The sequence below is a fragment of the Podarcis gaigeae genome (assembly GCF_964106915.1).
Source record: "Podarcis gaigeae genome assembly, chromosome: 3".
Lineage (NCBI taxonomy): Eukaryota > Metazoa > Chordata > Lepidosauria > Squamata > Lacertidae > Podarcis > Podarcis gaigeae.
The window spans coordinates 30,669,606-30,688,065 of record NC_139680.1 but is presented as its reverse complement, the minus strand read 5'-3'; positions in this window follow the sequence as shown (position 1 = coordinate 30,688,065).

The following is an 18,460-nucleotide window of genomic DNA, read 5'->3' as shown; positions in this document are numbered from 1 at the left end:
CCCTCCCTTTGTGCTCCCAGCTCCCCCAAATTGGCTCAGGGCAGGGTGTGAAGAACCCCCTAGAAACATGCATGTAGGGGGTGGCAGGAATCGTTCTATCTGAAATGATTGCACAGATGAAATGATTGCACAGATATAATGTTGAATTCCTCCCAGTAGTATTATTATTCAGTTTATATCCCACCCTTCCACCCAAAGGAGCCCAGATCAAACAAGCCAGAATTAGTGTTATATGCTCAGACTGCCTGGTCCCAATCAACCATCTGGTCACTGAATTTTGCACTAGCTGCAGCTTCTGAGCTGTCTTCAAAGGCGGCCCTATGCACAACACATTGCAGTAATCTAACCTAGAGGTCACCACTGTCTGTTGACCTCTTGCTAAAATACTTTTAATCAAACGATCTGTGTGGAGTGCACAACATCTCACTAAGTTCAAGCCGTTTGACAGCTGCCACTTTCTAGCAGCCAGTCAGAGAAGCATATTGAGCAAAATGTCAGCTGTTACTAGGAAGCAGCACCTGTCAGTGTGATCCTCTCAGCTCACAGGCTACTGGGATATCTGACATGGAGGCTTTTATAGCAGGTGGAGTGGCCCCATGTTCCCATACCCTCACAGAGACCCCTGTCAGCTTTGATGCAGCTGATAACCAGTTTGAGGGAATGAGAGAGACTCAGCCCAGGTCCCTCTCTTTCTGCTTCTATCACCAGCAGGATGTTTTGCTGTCACAACTGACAGCAGTGATCATCATCTCTGTGTTACAGGCCAAGCAGCGAGTGTGAGTGTGTGGCCATGGTTAGTATGGGCTGCGGTTCGTGGTTTTGCCCTTAAGTATCTGCATATGAATGTATTCAAATGATAGAGAACAAGCCAACAAAAGTGGAAGAAAAAACATCTTGGCAATATTCTTCCTGAACAGTGTTGCAACTTGATGCCCTTCATAAAAGTATTTGCACAGCAAAATGTAACATTCCCCCCTTTTAAAAAAATCAATCAGGCTTACATTCCACATTTTGAAACGCTTGCAATATTATTCAATTTCAGATAATGTCACCTAAAACAGCACAGCTCTACATGGAAAATATGTTATCCCTAAATCAATGATCTCCCCCCTTTCTGGGTTTCTTCTGGGAAACAATGAAGATATTTGGGGTATTTTTTTACAAATGGCAATGCAAATCAAGAGGCAGGGAAACTTACTTGTTACCAAAAGACTTACAGTGTCACATGCTGCACTGCTTTTGCAGGATACAGATCCTTCTGTAACTCTGCAGGTGGCGAGATTCCCGAATGCGGTTATCTCACACACAAAAACCACCAAAAAACAACAACAACATCAAAAACTAATCGGACAGTTATGATGAGAGTGCATGACGGATCTCGTCCCCAGTTTTCCTTTTTCTGTGAACCGTCCCTTGGATCTTTCCGGGCCCCAAGCTGTTATTTGTCACTGCTCAATGACCCACCCTTGCATCGTGGTGTTCCCCTTCTGTTGTTAGATGTATTGGTTTTTATGTTTCTGTGCTTTTAGGTTTGTACATATTTTATGGGCTAATAGCCGTAAATAAATAAATTTGATTTGATTTGAGACTTACAGTGTGTTTGTTTAACTGGGGTTATATAGCTACAAGGAAATAGTTGCATTAGCAACTGGTGTAATTGTGGGTTCTTGTAATCTATGGTGAGGTCATCCCTCCTACCTCAAAATCACAAAAGCTTTATTCATACATTACTTTTTGACACAACTGCATTCAGTGTTTTACCCCTTCATTTACGTGCACTATGAAACTGTCTGCATTTGAAATGATTTTACAAAAGCTTGACAATGTCAGGTGGATGAATCGACAGCCTGTTGAGCAACCACACCCAATGAGTGCTCATTAATAGCTCTGCATCAACCTGGAGGGAGAGCTAGACTGAAGTGTCAGAAGACTTGATCAACGTTTTCCTACCTGACTTGGATGAGGATGTTGAGATGATGTTTCTCAGATGTGCAGTTGCCACAGATCTGGGAGGGAAACCAAATACCGTAGAAGACAAGTGTCAAGATTTAAAAAAAACAATCCTGACAACCTGGAACAATGAGCCCAAACCAACAAGATGAAATTCAGCAGAGATAAATGTGAAGTCCTGCACAAAATATAGGAGGGGAGGGAAACCTGCCTTGACAGCAGAATATTTGAAAAGGATCTAGGGGTCTTAGTTGATCAGATGCTGAACACGAGTACAATGTGACTGCTTAAAGCTAGTGGAATTTTCAGCTGCATGAACAAAATCATAGGGTGTGGATACCAAGCAACAACAAGGCATCTTCAGACATTCACTTGAGCACACAAATGTTCAGAGTGATAGAGGGCACCCGTTCTCAGGACCCAACCTTCCCTGTGTTGCACTGGAAAGGTCTGCAGCAGTCTTCTACTCATAGTCACTTGAGCATGAGTAGAACATGAGTAGAACCATGATCAGAGAATCCTGATAAAGGTGGTTGGGGGTCAGGCTGTGGACGGAGGTCTGGGGACACTGCAAGTGGGGTTTCATGCATTCTGTTTGGTTCCATGAAGGCTTATACTTTCACTTTATTCTGCACTGGTCAAGCCACACCTGGGGTATTGATGTGTCCAGGTAAGGGTGCCACATTTTAAGAAGAACATTGCCAAAGTGGAATGTGTAGAGAAGGGCAACCAGACTGATAAAGGAATGGGCAACAAGTCCTATGAAAAGCTGTTGAGGAGTTGTGTTTGTTTTGCTTCAACAAGAGAAGACATGAGAGGGGTTCAAATATCTGAAGGACTGCCATGCAGGAGAAAGAACAATGTGGAAAGGGGAACCTCTCTGAAAACTGGGCTTGGCTTCTCAGATCAGCTAGCATAAGGAAAGTAATGGAAGGGAGTTTTCCATTTCCCCATTCCTGCAATTCCTCCCTGCCCCAACTGCTCCCAAATCCATTTCAACACTGTTGAGAAGGCACACAGGATCTTCAGTAGGGGTGGGTGAACGTGTCAGTTTCCCATTTTTGGGATGCAGCCCGGCAGCTCTCTCCCCTGACTCTCAAAAACATCTATGGCAAATGAGAGCACCAAGTGGCCACGGTGTAAATGTATCTCACAAAACTACATTCCGGTTTGTTGAGGTGGACTTACTCAAAAGGTGTGCCGATTCAAACTGACGTATCTTGTTTTACCATATTTCCACTAAATACCACAGCTCTCTTTACTCATTGCTTGTGCAAAGGGGCAATATAGATAGAAAAGTTTTCAAATTTGTGCAGATTTTCCTTCAGCACAAACATCAGTAAAGTTCCATTTTTTAAATAGATGGAATAAAAGGGATGTCTAGGAACAGTCCTATTTAAAGTTTAAGATAGCTCTGTGGGATAGTATGTAAGATGCTAGAAGCCATGAATTTTGTGGAGAGGAATTGAAAAGCATGCCCAATGCCTCTTTTTGGGTAATCAAGGTCAAAAAGTTGACCTTGGGAGACTGGAATATGGATTGCCAAGTATTTCTCTCCATGAACATTTCATCTTTTTCTCCTCAAGAGATACTCTTATTGTTTTTGGTGTGGCCTGTCTAAGCCTCTGTGAAATTATATATGCAAGTTCATCAGCAACTGATGGAATGACATGTCACCCCCATGTTTTTTGTATGTAACATGAAAATTCATGCACCAGTTACAAAATTGCAGAACACACTCTCCCTTTCTAAAGCAACGTTTTTTGTTTAACTACCAGCTATGTCTTCCATTAGCTTTTAATGATTGGTGTTGTCAATGTTTAATATATCTTCCTTCCTCTAATATATAAAATTATTGTGATGAAATATTCATTGCTGGTTGACTCATGTCTTTTATATCTCTCTAATGCAATTACAGCTGAAATTAAGCCAGCTTTGTGACACATATAGATGATTCTCTTAAGTCAGGGATGGGAAACTTGTGGCTGTGGAGAAGTTGCTGGACTTCAACCAACCACTGTTGAGCCTGGCTGAGGCTGATGGGAACTGGAGTCTGGCAACATTTGGGGGGTGGGTTCCCCATCATTCTTCCAGGCTGTGGTTTGCTGTGGATCCGCTGTGCAAATTGAACTATACATTTAAGTCTAGTTAACTATTTTTTTTTTAACTGTCTAGTTAGTGGCAACATAGGGGATCATAAATGTACTTGCTTCTTCAAATGTTTAGGCAGCTGAAATGCCTAGCGGTGAAAATTCTCTTCCACTCCTCAACATTTTGGCAGGAAAGAGCAGCAGGATTTGGGCATAATCGCCATGGTTTACAAGGCTCCTTGAAACAACCAGGTGTTTGTACCCAGAATATCTTGCTAATTATTATTTTCTTCCATTGGTCCTTTAACATCAAAGGGTGGGAGAAGGAGAGGGGTGATATTCACACATTTTTCAAATTAGAAATGAATAAAAAGGAGGAGGGGAGAAACTATGATAATGATGTTGACATTTTTATAACGTGAGCAGAGGGAGATGGATGAGGTCACATACATAAGATGGCTTCTTTTTCATCTGGCTGGGAAATGACTGACAGCTCCAGGTGAGCTGCAGACACTGCACGTTAGATGATCAGACATCAAAGTGAATCATAACTGAGTTTTGAATGGAAAGCAAGAGGCACTCCTTTTTCAGGTGCACTTTTTTCCACCTTGGTTGCTCAATGCGATTCCACGGTTCTATAAGTGTCACTCAGAGAGGCTCGATTTGCATTTCCAAGTATAGTATGAACATTCAAGGCAAAAAATAAAAGGGAGAAACTCCAAATTGTGTGTGTGTGTTTGATTTCCATATTTTATGTGCTTGGCATTCAGCACATCATGTTTCCGGTGCCACACAGTACATGACTGTCAGGCTGGCCCCCAATATTTTTCTTTCTGAGGTGGGGCACCCCAAGTGGCCAAATAATAATATCCCAGGCCAGGCAAGTTGTTTTGGCCCCCAAAGCAGACAATTCCCCAAGAACCTGTCCCATTCCATTGCAATAAAAATAACATCAGTAATGCCTGAAATCATTATCAGAGGGTTCTTTTTCATTAGATGGGCTCCTCATTCTGCCTAATGACCCTCACAGGAATATTCTTGAGGGTTACAATTCACCATAGGTTTAGGCACACTTAAACCCACTGGTTTAATTAGGAATTGGATTCTCACAGCTGAAAACTCACAGAAAAACAACAACACACAATATATGTCATTGTCTGGCAACAATAGTAAATCCTTTTATTTTCTTTCAAGGTTTAGTAATGGTGTTTGTGTGTAGAACAGATGCTCAGGAAAATGTTCTTCCCTTCCAACCCCCCCCCCCCCCACAGAACCCCCAAAAAAACCTTTCAACAAGAATTATTTTCTTTCTGCGTAGTTTCTCTCTGTTAATGATCAAAAATAGCCTTAATATTTTGAATATTTTATTTATTGATTCTCTGGTTTTATCTCTTTCTGTGCTTTATAGTTCTTTAGATATTGGTCCAATAGTTCAGCTTTTCCCCACAGATCCAATTCACTTTTTGACATGCATGTTTTGAGATGTGCAATAACTTAGTCTCGCTCTGTGTGCCTCTGGGTGGGGCAAGTTTGCCTGGCGGTGTGAGGGCTCTGGGCACAAATGGGAGGCAGGGCTTCATCTCCCCGAGGTGCTCTCAGGAGATTTCACAGAAATGATATCATCCAATGGGATCTTTGAGGGTGGAGAGAGGCCAGGACCTTCAGAAGGTCTTGGCCATGATGGTTCAGCACCATTTTGCCCAGTGAGCTTCCCACCCTGCCTTGGTGTTAGAGCTTCACAAGGGTCACTTGTTGATGAGGCTGTAAAGGAATTGGTCCTTGGTTGTTGCTGTTGTTTTGTGCCTTTCCCTCAGTGAAATGCTTCTTTGTGTTAGGCAGTTAAGAAGGTATCCCCTTCCCCCCAATTTTGGTTATAAATGGCATTGGGGAACATCTCTTTCAGCTTCTGCCTTCTGGAAGAAGGTACAGGGTTATAAAGACTAGGACTAGCCACCTGAGAAACAGTTTCTATTCAAATGTGATTTTGGTTTTAAATGCAGTGTAAGGTAGTCTAGAGGGAGTATATTGTATTTAATTATGAGGTATCAGAGTTTTTAGGGGGCTAAACAGGCTGGGATAGCTGGGATAGCAGGCTTGCTGGTTTCTGAATGTCTGATGTAGATTTTCAATTTCGTTGTTCTGTATGGGACAATGACAATAAAAATTATTGTATTGTATTGTATTGTATTGTATTGTATTGTATTATCATATTGTATCATATCGTATCGTATTGTAAGGTGCTTGGGGGGAGGACTGGGTACAGCACCTGACTGGCTGGAATCTCTCCCTCTTTCCAGTGGCCCAGGTGGATCCTAGATGTTTGGCTTGTGCCATTCCAGAACTCAGAGCTGGTTGAGGGGTGGAGTGCTTCCTAACCCTGAACAGAATGCCATTCCATCAGCAAGGTGGAATAGGCACTGATCTTCATCTTACTGCTGTGCCAACCCTGCTTGCCTGCCCAATAAACTTGTGGTCTGATGATGATGATTTCACCCAACTCTAGCGTCCAGTCTGAGTTATTTTGCTTACGTATTTTGTGTTTTTATATTGCGATTTTATTTTGTGAACCGCTCTGAGACTGGTGGGTATAGGGCAGTATACAAATATTATATGTGGGTGGTGCTGTGGTCTAAACCACTGAGCCTCTTGGGCTTGCTGATCGAAAGGTCAGCAGTTCGAATCCCCATGACTGGATGAGCTACCGTTGCTCTGTCCCAGCTCCTGCCAACCAAAAAGTTCGAAAGCATGCCAGTGCAAGTAGATAAATAGGCACTGCTGTAGTGGGAAGGTAAACAGCATTTCCATGTGCTCTGGTTTCTGTCACAGTGTTCTGTTGTGCCAGAAACGGTTTAGTTATGTTGGTCACATAACCCAGAAGGCTGTCTGTGGACAAACACCAGCTCCCTTGGCCTGAAAGCAAGATGAGCGCCACAACCCCATAGTCACCTTTGACTGGACTTAACCGTCCAGGGGTCATTTGCCTTATTGTTGTTGTTGTTGTTGTTGTCGTCGTCGTCATCATCATCAATCAAATTTGTATACCTGCTGGTTCACAACATAAAATCACAATATTAAAAAAACAAAATACATAACAAGAACAATCCCCCCACCCCAACAGATTTTAAAAGGGCATTGGATAACAACCAGCCAAAGGCCTGGTTAAAGAGGCACGTTTTTGCCTGATGCCTAAGGTGTATAATGAAGGCTCCAGTCAAATCTTCCTGGGGAGAGCATTCCACAAATGGGGAGCCACTGCAGAAAAGGCCTAACAACCACAGCAGCAGCAACAGCAGCAGCAGTAATTCCACTGCATTTACAAGCTACAAACATGTACCTGCTTGGGTAATACAGCAAGGCTATAGGAATTTGATCCCATATTGGCTTAAAGCAACATTAATTTGCCTTTAGATAATGTATCCTTTGGCAAGATAAGGTGAGCTCCATTGTGAAACACGGATGTATGCTATGACTTGGAACTGACAGCAAATTGCATAATGTATTCCACCAGGGAAGCATGTGGTTTATGATCTGAAATAGCAGAGCCGGGAGAAACCTTGCAAAATGGTGGAAATAGCCTACCGTATTTTTCCCTCTATAACACGCAGATTTTTTCTCCTAAAAAGGAAGGGGAAATGTCTGTGCGTGTTATAGAGCGAATGTGTGGTCCCTGGAGCCGAAAAATCAGGCAAAAATCAAATCGCCAGGCAAAAATCAAATCGCGGCGCTTCACGGAGAAGGGAAAACTGAAAAGAGGAAGCGGCTGCTTTCCTGCATTCTGCCTCAGGGTCTTACTGCCCACCCTCCTCTGTTTCGTTGCTGTGTTTGCTGAAATGGAACAAAGAGCAGGGAAAGCCCCTACCCTCCAGGCAAGCTCCGTTGCTGCTGGGGGAGAGGGAGAGAGAGGGGGGAAGGGAGAGAGAGAGGGGGAGGGGGAGGGAGAGAGAGAGGGGGGAGGGAGAGAGGGAGGGAGGGAGAGAGAGAGAGAGAGAGAGAGAGAGAGAGAGAGAGAGATGGCTGGCTGGCTTGGGTGGGGAAAAACTTTTGCCTTTCTTTTCTCCAACCCGTTAAATCCCTCTCCTGCATTCTTAGCCAGCTGCTTCTCTGCACACCCCTCTAATATCCCTTCTTTGTTTTTCCTTCGCTCCCCACTTAAAATATGGTTACAAAGCATAGATCCACATAGATCCTCAGGATCTTTGCATTGGGTCACCCCAAATTCACCATCAGATCACATAGCATGTCCATGGCTACAGCCTGCCCCCCAAAAATCACGCACCCACTGTTGCCTGGGGCTGCAATGGTGCAAAAACGTGGTTAAAAAGCATGGATCCACATGGATCCTCAGGATCTTTGCATTGGGTCACCCCAAATTCACCATCAGATCACATAGCATGTCCATGGCTACAGCCTGCACCAAAAAAATCACGCACCCACTGTTGCCTGGGGCTGCAATGGTGCAAAAATGTGGTTAAAAAGCATGGATCCACAGGGATTCTCAGGATCCTTGCATTGGGTCACCCCAAATTCACCATCAGATCACATAGCATGTTCATGGCTACAGCCTGCACAAAAAAAAAAACGCACCCACTGTTGCCTGGGGCTGCAATGGTGCAAAAACGTGGTTAAAAAGCATGGATCCACAGGGATTCTTAGGATCTTTGCATTGGGTCACCCCAAACTCACCATCAGATCACATAGCATGTCCATGGCTACAGCCTGCACCAAAAAAATCACGCACCCACTGTTGCCTGGGGCTGCAATGGTGCAAAAACGTGGTTAAAAAGCATGGATCCACAGGGATTCTCAGGATCTTTGCATTGGGTCACCCCAAATTCACCATCAGATCACATAGCATGTCCATGGCTACAGCCTGCACCAAAAAAACCACGCACCCACTGTTGCCTGGGGCTGCAATGGTGCAAAAACGTGGTTACAAAGCATGGATCCACAGGAATTCTCAGGATTTTGGCATTGGGTCACCCCAAATTCACCATCAGATCACATGTCTGTGGCCACAGCATGAAGCCCAAAAATGATACATCCACTGTTTCATTCGGAATGTTTTTTCCCTTGTTTTCCTCCTCTAAAAACAATGTGCGTGTTATGGTCAGGTGCGTGTTATAGAGCGAAAAATACGGTATATATGATCCTACAATGTCGCACAGCACAATCCTATGCCTGCCTAATTGGAAATATGCCCCGCAGAGTTCAATAGGCCTTACCATCAAAGATTGCAACCTTCGGCATTTGATGGAGTGTCTCTGTAAAGAAGAACTCCATCAAGCAGTAAGCATGAATAGGGTGAGTGTAGCAATTCAGTTTTGCCTTCGCTTTATGAAGCATTATGTGATTGCACCTTGTCTAGTTTGCATTCCGCCCTGCATTATACAGCACCGTGCAATGTCATGTTAAATGAAAATATGCAAATTTGACAAATGGATTTTGGCAGTGCTTGCAGATGCATGTTTCAGGTAGATTAAATTACCTGTTGGTAATCTGAGAACTTTGGATATTGGAATACAATATATAAATGATTAGTTTAACCTGGAGAACCTCATTAATAAAATACAGTAAGGAGTTCTCCAGTTCTGATGACTCTATGAAACTTTTCAAGAGTTGCAGGAACAGTAATTTCAAACATGGTTAAACTTTCTAAATAGCTCCAAGAAACCAAATCAGTGTTATAGGAAGAACATCTCACCTAGGCTCATGGAAATAACAAATATGAAATATGTACATATCTGACAATTAATTCATCTGAGTGTCAAAATAATGACTGGATCAGCACATCACTCTTCACTAAGAGGGACCTAAATGAATATTTTAAAGCCTCAGCAGGGATGGTTTTTAGGTACCTTGCTGAGCAAATCACTTTCATTTCACTTAGAGCTTGTAGTGGTGAAATAGTTCTTAGGAAAGGCATCATTGAGCTCAGAATGAAAGTGAAAACTAATTCCGACCTTTTCCCAAATGTCTAAATTGAAGGGAACTTTAAAAATTCAAAAATCATTCCACACATTGGGAATGATCCGGCCAAACTAAGCATTTTAAAATCCCATTGATTTCAATGAAAGCATTAAAAATGTGTGCTTATAACTGCAGTTCTATGCATGCTAACTCAGAAGGAAGGCCAGAGCTCAGTGTTACACTCCCATTATAGTGTTTTGCCTTTCTGCATGATTTGCGTCTTTGCAATGCAAATCATGCAAATGTTGAGCCTCCAGCTTTCCATATTATGAATTCTGTGATGGTCTGGTGTACCATTCTACTTGTGTGCTAGAGTGTATATTTACAATAGGTTGCCACAGGATGCAACTGGAGAGGAAGTGGTTTTATTTTACAAACCCCCACATCGCAGCTGTTAATCATTGCCCTAATGCAACATGTACTAGGCAGGCATAGGCAACCTCAGCCCTCCAGATATTTTGGGACTACAATTCCCATCATCCCTGGTCACTGGTCCTGTTAGCTAGGGATCATGGGAGTTGTAGTCCCAAAACATCTGGAGGGCCGAGGTTGCCTATGCCTGTACTTAGGTCTTTAATTGGAGGCCATTTGTGCCTGTGAAACAGGAAGTCTGCTTTTTCTCCTTCTCCTTCCAAATAATCTATTTTCTCTTAGAAAGCACGAGTAAATTTATCACCAAGAGCCTGATCTGTTCCACACACCCATGGGTGCACAGAAGCCTCTAATGTGCACAGGTTTTCTCACATGGAAAAATTAACACAGGGGATGAATAGTAATGTGGGAATCCCATGGATACAGAAGAACTTATGGAAGGCTGTGTAAAGGACAAAGCAGGAAACTAGATTGTTGCCCAAGCTGTGTATGCAACAAAGGGGCAGCAGATATTTGTAAATTATATATATATATATATTGTGGGGGAATAGAGCACCTCATCAATTTGTTGTGCTAGAGATGTTATAACAAGGGCTGTGCTGAGTTTTCATGTGAAAATCATCTCAGCATAATAGATTTGGGAGTAGGGTTTTTTAAAGCTCTGTATCCACCCAAATTCTTTCTGCGCACCTATTCACAGACTGATCTGATTTATCTCCCACTTTTTACCTTAATCGCGGATACGCCATATTATTTGAAAGCTCAGAATTCACCAATTTCAAGGGGTGGGGGAAATATGCCACAGCCCAACCCACCTTTCCCTGTAGATGTTGAGGTTTTGCAGTATGTAGTAGATATGATCTCTTGAGGGGAAACTTAATAGAGTAAGGGATATGGGAAATGGAGACAGTAACAATCATTGCAAGACTAGAAGGCGACAGGAGTTTAAAAGTTAAATTATCCTACAGAAAATCTATACCAGGAAACTAAGCAAGAGAGGCAGAAGGTCTAAAAAATGTGGCACCTGACAGGTTGTCAATAAGGCCATAAGTATCTCAAGGTCAGACTGCTGAGTATTTACTTATGCCAGACTTTAAAATATTTAGCAATTCCAGAGGCTGCAGAAGATAAGATATGACACCATTGACATCTCTAATGGACATCCAGGGTTATGCAACACTACAATGTATCCTGTTTTTTGGACTGGAATGACTCCATAAATAGTGGGGGGAGGCTTTCATCCACACTTTTGTACCTCTCGCCTCATACAATGGGAGTAACGGAATCCCATGCTTAGTGATATTCTGACAGGGAGAACTGTTATATGCAGTTGTTGCTGATACCCTAGTCAAGGTAGCTCAAGGTTAGGAGACACTGCTAAACTAGTATTTTGATAACATGGGACTGTGCAAAATTTGGCATGCATTGAAACAGCATGGAATTGCCAAAGGAACTAACAGGCAAAAGCTGTGAACCCATCCAGCCAAAAAAAGGTACTAGACCAGGAAAATGGTGAGTGCTTGTGTGTCACATGGCTTGAAGAAGCAGCACTAACAGAGGTGAATGTAGGCAGCAAGTGCCAAATTTGCCACTCCCTGAGATGCATATGGGTCCCTAGACAATAAAGAAAGAAAACCCTATCAAAGGAGTTGAGCAATTAGTATGCCAGGGTGCTAATGCATATTTAGTAGTGCTTAAGCAGCTGATCATGCTGATCACTTCAATGCTGTGTTCAATATGGAAACCAATGAGACATGTCTGCTCTATGCAAACAGAATTGTAGCACTAGAGAAGCCAAATGCTGTTCTCTGGGTGGCCTGGAAGTAGACAGAACAAGAGAGGTTTTCTTTTATTCAGGTCCTATAATTTTTCCCGGGGATCATTCTGCCTTACATTCTGATAGAGGGAGCACAACAGTGAGGAAAGGTGATACAGATTTAAAACTACAATGGAATCGGGAGGCATATATATGTTTCCTTACTCTTATCAGTGCTATTTTTCTAGGAAAGAAAGATGCCAGAACTCACCAGGAACACCTCCCTCGTTCTCTTAGAATGGCAATGGCGCTCACCTGAGCGGTGCCAGAACTGAGTTTCTGGCAAGTTCCAGCTAAAAATACTCCCAAACGAAAACACAGCCCATTTCCCTCAGACTGGCTGAGACTGCTCAACTAATGATAAGTCCAAGAGCACCCACATTTTTCCAGTTCATAGATCCTTACCCACTTGTTATTCATAGAATAGTTGTTCAGTCTTTGTCACGTACATTAGAGTGATAACACAAATGCTAAGTAGATTTTTGCTGGCAACCCAGTGGCATTTAAGATACCAGCCATGTTACTTTTTTAAAAAAAGAATCACACATTACACGGCTAATGAAAATTATAGAGTAGGAGACTTTTCCTTTAAAAGTATTTTAAACTGTCAAGCTGCTGTCACACTCCAGTGCCGAAAAGTGCATCAGATGCTAAACACAATTAATTATTCAATAAAAGCAGAACTCTGACAAAAGGTTACGTTTTTAAAAGGCAACCAAAATGAGTAATAAATAAGGGTTATATGGCACTTCTGATCTTTAAAGATTGCACAAACAAAAACTAATTAAGACTAAGCAAGATTTAAATGTTGCTGTGCCCTGATAGCAGGCTGGGCATGATCTGCTGTGGCGCAGTAAGTGGACATAAGAAACTCCCTCAGCTCGGCCAGGGATTTTCCTGCTGGCAAGTCAGGATATCTAAGCTGGGGGGGGGGGAGGAAGTATCAGTCCACATTCCTTCCTGGACAACCTTCTGAGAGCCACACAATTTGTTAATGCCTGAGTGACAACTCTTGGGGTTCATTTTCTTCGTCCCAGCAGAGTTCCTCAGAAAGTCTTCCTGTGTCTTCACAGCAACTGCAGTCCAGCCCTCTCTTGGTGAACTCCCGTGACATGAATAACCACCTCAACCATCCAGTTCTTCTCTTAAAGTCTTTATTATTTACATTACAGGTTGTACAGCACTGCTGGCCTACATATAAAATAAGAAACAGAACTATTTACGGATCTCTACTCCCTTCAGCGGCCCGGCCAGAGAGACAGGCTCTCAGATATTCTTCCACATATTCTGGCAGCCACAATGACTGCCTCACTCTCCACCACATGCCATGATAAAGACACCTGTCACTGGGGAGAAGTCTTGTTGCCAAGCGGACATTTTAGGTATGCTTCAAGGATGTGCTTGATTCAAGTTCATTTTGGCAATACACCAACATGCCTGTGGTAGGTGGGATGCGAGGCAAAAGTGAATGGAGGATAACATGGGACTCTTTACCTTTGCATTGGTAACATGGTTATATTCAAGCCACAGTGAAGGAGGATGTTTCTATACATAGAAAGTCTTCTCTGTGCTCTTCCCAGGCATCTCAAAGGCACATTCCAGCTAGACAAAAGCTTTCGGTGAAGGTGGGAATGGAAGTTGTGTGACCTGGCAGAGTCCCAAAGGCCAAATAGGTCTGGATTTTTGACCCTCAGGCCTGAAGTTCCCCACCCCTGGCCTTAGCCTTTGAAGATAGGAATGCATTTAGCACGGCAGTCAGTCTAGCCTTGAGTTCAAGCTCAAATGGTTGTGAAATGTCAGGAGAGGAAGAAACTTGGTGGAACTGAAAGGCTTGGAAAGGGGCCTCAAAAGTCTAGATGGGCCACTGTGACTTCAGAGTCAATTGCATCTTTTCAGGCATGGAAAAAATGAGGCAAACATGGCAAAGTCTCTCACAGTGAGGGCATCAGAAAATAAATGGGCAGGGAACAGAAGAGGCAAAGTATATTATTAGGTGGGCAAGCTGTGTCCCACATGTTAAGATGTCTGAATGAAAAATAACAGTATATGTTAATGACAGAAGTCCAGCGATGATGTACAGATGGTACATGACGCCGGTAAAATTGGATAAAATTTATAAAACAGGTGATAAAATGTGTTGGAAATGCAAGAGTAAGGAGGGCGACTTTATACATATGTGGTGGTCATGTGAGACACTTAAAAAATTTTGGGAATCTATCTATAATGAATTTTAAAAAGTCCTCAAATACACCTTTAGCAAAAAACCTGAAGCTTTCCTCCTGGGGATAATTGGTGAAGAAATCAAAAAGGAAGATAAAACATTTTTTCAATACGCAACAGTGGCTGCCAGAACCCTCATAGCACAGTATTGGAAAATGTCTAAAATCCCAACGATAATAGAGTGGCAATCTAAACTATTTGACTATCTAGCACTGGCAAAATTGACACAGAAAATAAGAAATCAAAAAAGTACAAAATTTAATAATGAATGGGATAAATTTAAGTTATATATGGAAACAGAAATAAAAGGAAAATAAAAATGTTGATAAAAAACAAATATATATTTGAAAAATTCACAGTAGGTATGAGATAACGCTTACTACGTAAAAATTGCTTGAAAAATGAGACACTGCAGATAAAAAATATGATAACTTTATTCCGAAATTGAGATAAAGGGAAGTCGATGAGTGTTTGTCAATGTAAGTTGAGTTGTCTATGTTTTTATGTATTACATGTTTCGTTTTTTTTCGTTTTTTCTTTTTTCTTGGCTGTGTAAGTATGTTTGTGATATGTATGATATGTATGTATGTTAAAAAGCAATAAAAATATTTAAAAAAAGACAGAAGTCCAGCAATGAGGGAGTCTGGGGGGTTGAGCTGCTTGTTTGGGAAGAATGTGTCCCCCACCCCCCTCCAGCACCTCCCACGGTCTCTCAGCTGCATGTTTACTTAGCATGTCTTTCAGACTCATGGGGATACCTTTCAAAACTGACAGAAAAGACCTGTTGGGCGCACATTTGGAAATGCAAAAGCACTCTCTCATCATGTGTGAAAGGCCCCTGAGATGAACAACAATTCATAAGCGCTACCAAAGGAGAGGGGGAAATGATAAAAGGAGTGAGAGACCTTGGGAGAAGGAGGTGAAAGCACACATCAATTATGATTTATGGTACTTTTGACTGTACCTAAGATATGGCATGTATATGTCTACATTTTCATTGTGAGCTAGAATTCTTCAGTTTAAAGGTTATGTTCTAATTTCATTTAAGCCATTGCATTTCCTGTCCTTTTTCCATTTGTAAACAGGTAATAAGAACATGTATTGTCTTCTTCCATCACCCTCTCTTTGAAAAGTTTTGCTTTACAACAGTGCACCATTCCCATTAAACAGACGCCAAGGACACGTGAAAGAAACTGCTGAGAGAAATTGCTGTTCGCCATGAAATCCTTACTGCTGCTCACAGGCTAGAATCTTCAAATTGGCCTTCACATTTTGCTTTACCAAATTTTGGAGACAACTCCAGTCCCTGACCTTGTGATTTTTGCTCAGTGTGTGGAGAGTTGCATCACCAGCCGTGGACTACAAATGGGTTACCCTGTGATGGTGAAAAGCAACACACAACACACTTCATTTGAGAATCTGTACCAGTGTTTGTGACTGCTAGTATAAATAATTATATTTTCTGTGTACAGACCTAACACCCTTTATTAATTAATTTTATTCATATCCCACCCTACCTCCAAAGATTTCAAGGCAGGGGATATATTAACCGACCCCCCCCCCATATTATCTTCACAACTAAGCTGCCATGTAGCATGGACCAAGAGGGCCAGCCAATCAGCTTCATAGCTGAGCAAGGATCTGAACCACAATTGGCCCAAATGAGTCGGACACTCATTAGAGCCACACCACATTGGCTGACAGCACACCATTATTGCAAATGGGAGCCTCCTCCCTTATGCAAATAGTAGCAGGGATTAGTAAAGTAAATCACACATCTAAGTCCAATAGCTCTTGCAAGGTTGTTGTAAGGGGGGGGGGGGGAATGCTTATCTGAGCTGTTAGTAGGAAGCACAGAATATGAATGTAACAATAGCACAACAGCTACAGCCATTCCTGGACCAGGAAAGCTTAGCCACAGCAGTTTGTACATTTATCATTTTAAGATTGGATTGCTACAAGGCAGTGAACTCCTGCACTTCAAAATGTACTGGGGGAGAAGGGGAGCAAGCTTCCCTTCATTCACATATATGTTGCTGGGTCCTACTGCTTTCTGTTTGTCGGAGGACGAAGTGTGATGTAGGGAGTCGGCTCTATGCATGTGAGCTCTACACATGAGTTAGAACCTGGGTGGTGCAGGTCTTCTCCTTCAGTGCATGGTGCACACCAGGGCAATGAAGGGAGCAGTGCAAGCAGGACAGGTGCCCTCCCCACCATGTGATTCTATTCATGTGAGGGACTGAACATGTGAAGGGCTTTGATCAACAGTCCATGCAGAAAGGGATGTTCTCCAACTGCTACTGCCCCACTACGAGAACTTGTATTGGTTTCTTCAACATTCCTCGTTTCTGAAGTTCTTGAATTTCACTTTGGGACAAATTTGATGCCACCTCTACATCCGCACTTGGATCAGGCACACGCATGTTGTCCCCGTAGGTGAAAACGCTGCCGTTTCTCCCTGGTGATTCTGATAGAAGGAGTCTAGATGAAAACACCAAAAAGGAAGACTTTGATCTGTAGCTTTTGTTCTGTTCTTGGTGGTCCCTGCAAATCTATATTTACAACTTCAGAGACATCTAAGCAGGCAAACATCTGTTTAGCAATTAACACGCTCACCTCCAAGATTCCGTCGTTTACATTTCACTACATGGAAGGTTGTGAAAAGAGAATCGAAGGCAAGTTATAATAAGCCAGAATCCTAAGTGTTCACTGTGATGGCTTTGGACTGTGCATTGTGGGATGTAATCCACTGGGAGCAGTCAAATATAACATTCCTTGTTTTGCTAGAGTGGAAATGCAAGGGAATGTTTGGTCCAGCCAGTTGAAACTTCCTCTTCCTCCTGGCCTGGAGCATCCTTCCTTGCGTGTGACTAGTGTGTGGGCATGACCTTTCCAGACCTGGTAAAAGGACAAGGCATGCTGCCACTCTCTTTTCCATCTTCTTTTCGTCCTGCGAACTTCCTGGAATGAATGGCTGGCTGCCAGCCAAGCAGTCCCCCCCAGTCATCTCCCTTATGAGGTAAACCTGTTAGTATAAGTTTGTAACTTTAAGCCTTAAGCGTGCCTTCAGGGATCACACTGTGCTCTGCCTGATTGTGAGTAAACTTTCTTTTTATTGCTTATGAATAAGACTGTGGTGTCTTTATTCTTTTAGGAGGGATTCAAGGGGTCTTACCAGGAAAATATTAGAACACGTTTCAATCTGGACAAGCCAGATTGAACTGCGTATTGTCTTCAGAAACTCACACGAGTTTGCAACTAGTTTTCTGTTGTGTAAAGGGGAATGCACTCTGCTAAGTAGGAAGGATATTCATAAACAATATATCCTTCCTACCACCCTGAACATTCCCACATGCAAAGACTATGAAATGTAGGCCACGTTCACATTTAAAGCAATAGGATGCCGCTCTAAACAGCCATGGCTTTCCCCAAAGAATTCTGCGTGTGGTAGTTTGTTGAGGGTGCTGAGAGTTGTTTCCCTCACATCACTACAACTCCAAGAGTTTTCTGTGCAGTGGGATTGATTGTTAAGCCACTCAGGGAATTGTATCTCTGGGAGGATAGGGATCTGCTAACAAATCTCAGCATCCTTAACAAACCACAGCTCCCAACATTCTTTGGGGGAAGCCATGATTGTACAAAGTTATATCATCGTGTTTTAAATATATGGTGTGAAGCTACTCACCTATCCTCCAATTTCAGCTGCAAACCCACATCATATCCCACACATTCCCCACGGGTTCCCCGTCCCAGGAGCAGCCAATGGGGAGTGGGGTCACTGACTGATGAGAAAGGCTCATTCCATGAATGTACCTCTCTGTTCCTAGAAAGAAAGTTAGAATGCAAGCCATTTTGCTCCATTGGATTCAGGACCGAAGCCTGTAGCACTTCCGTCTCCAAGATTTAACATGGCATAAAGAATCTCATCCATCAGCACAAGCGCAACTGCTACAACTAATTCATCAATAAAAGGATGTTACAGTTGTTCAGCTGTTAAATTATGATCCTTTTTGAATAGTTCTAAAAGCCTGTGGGATTCAGGCAC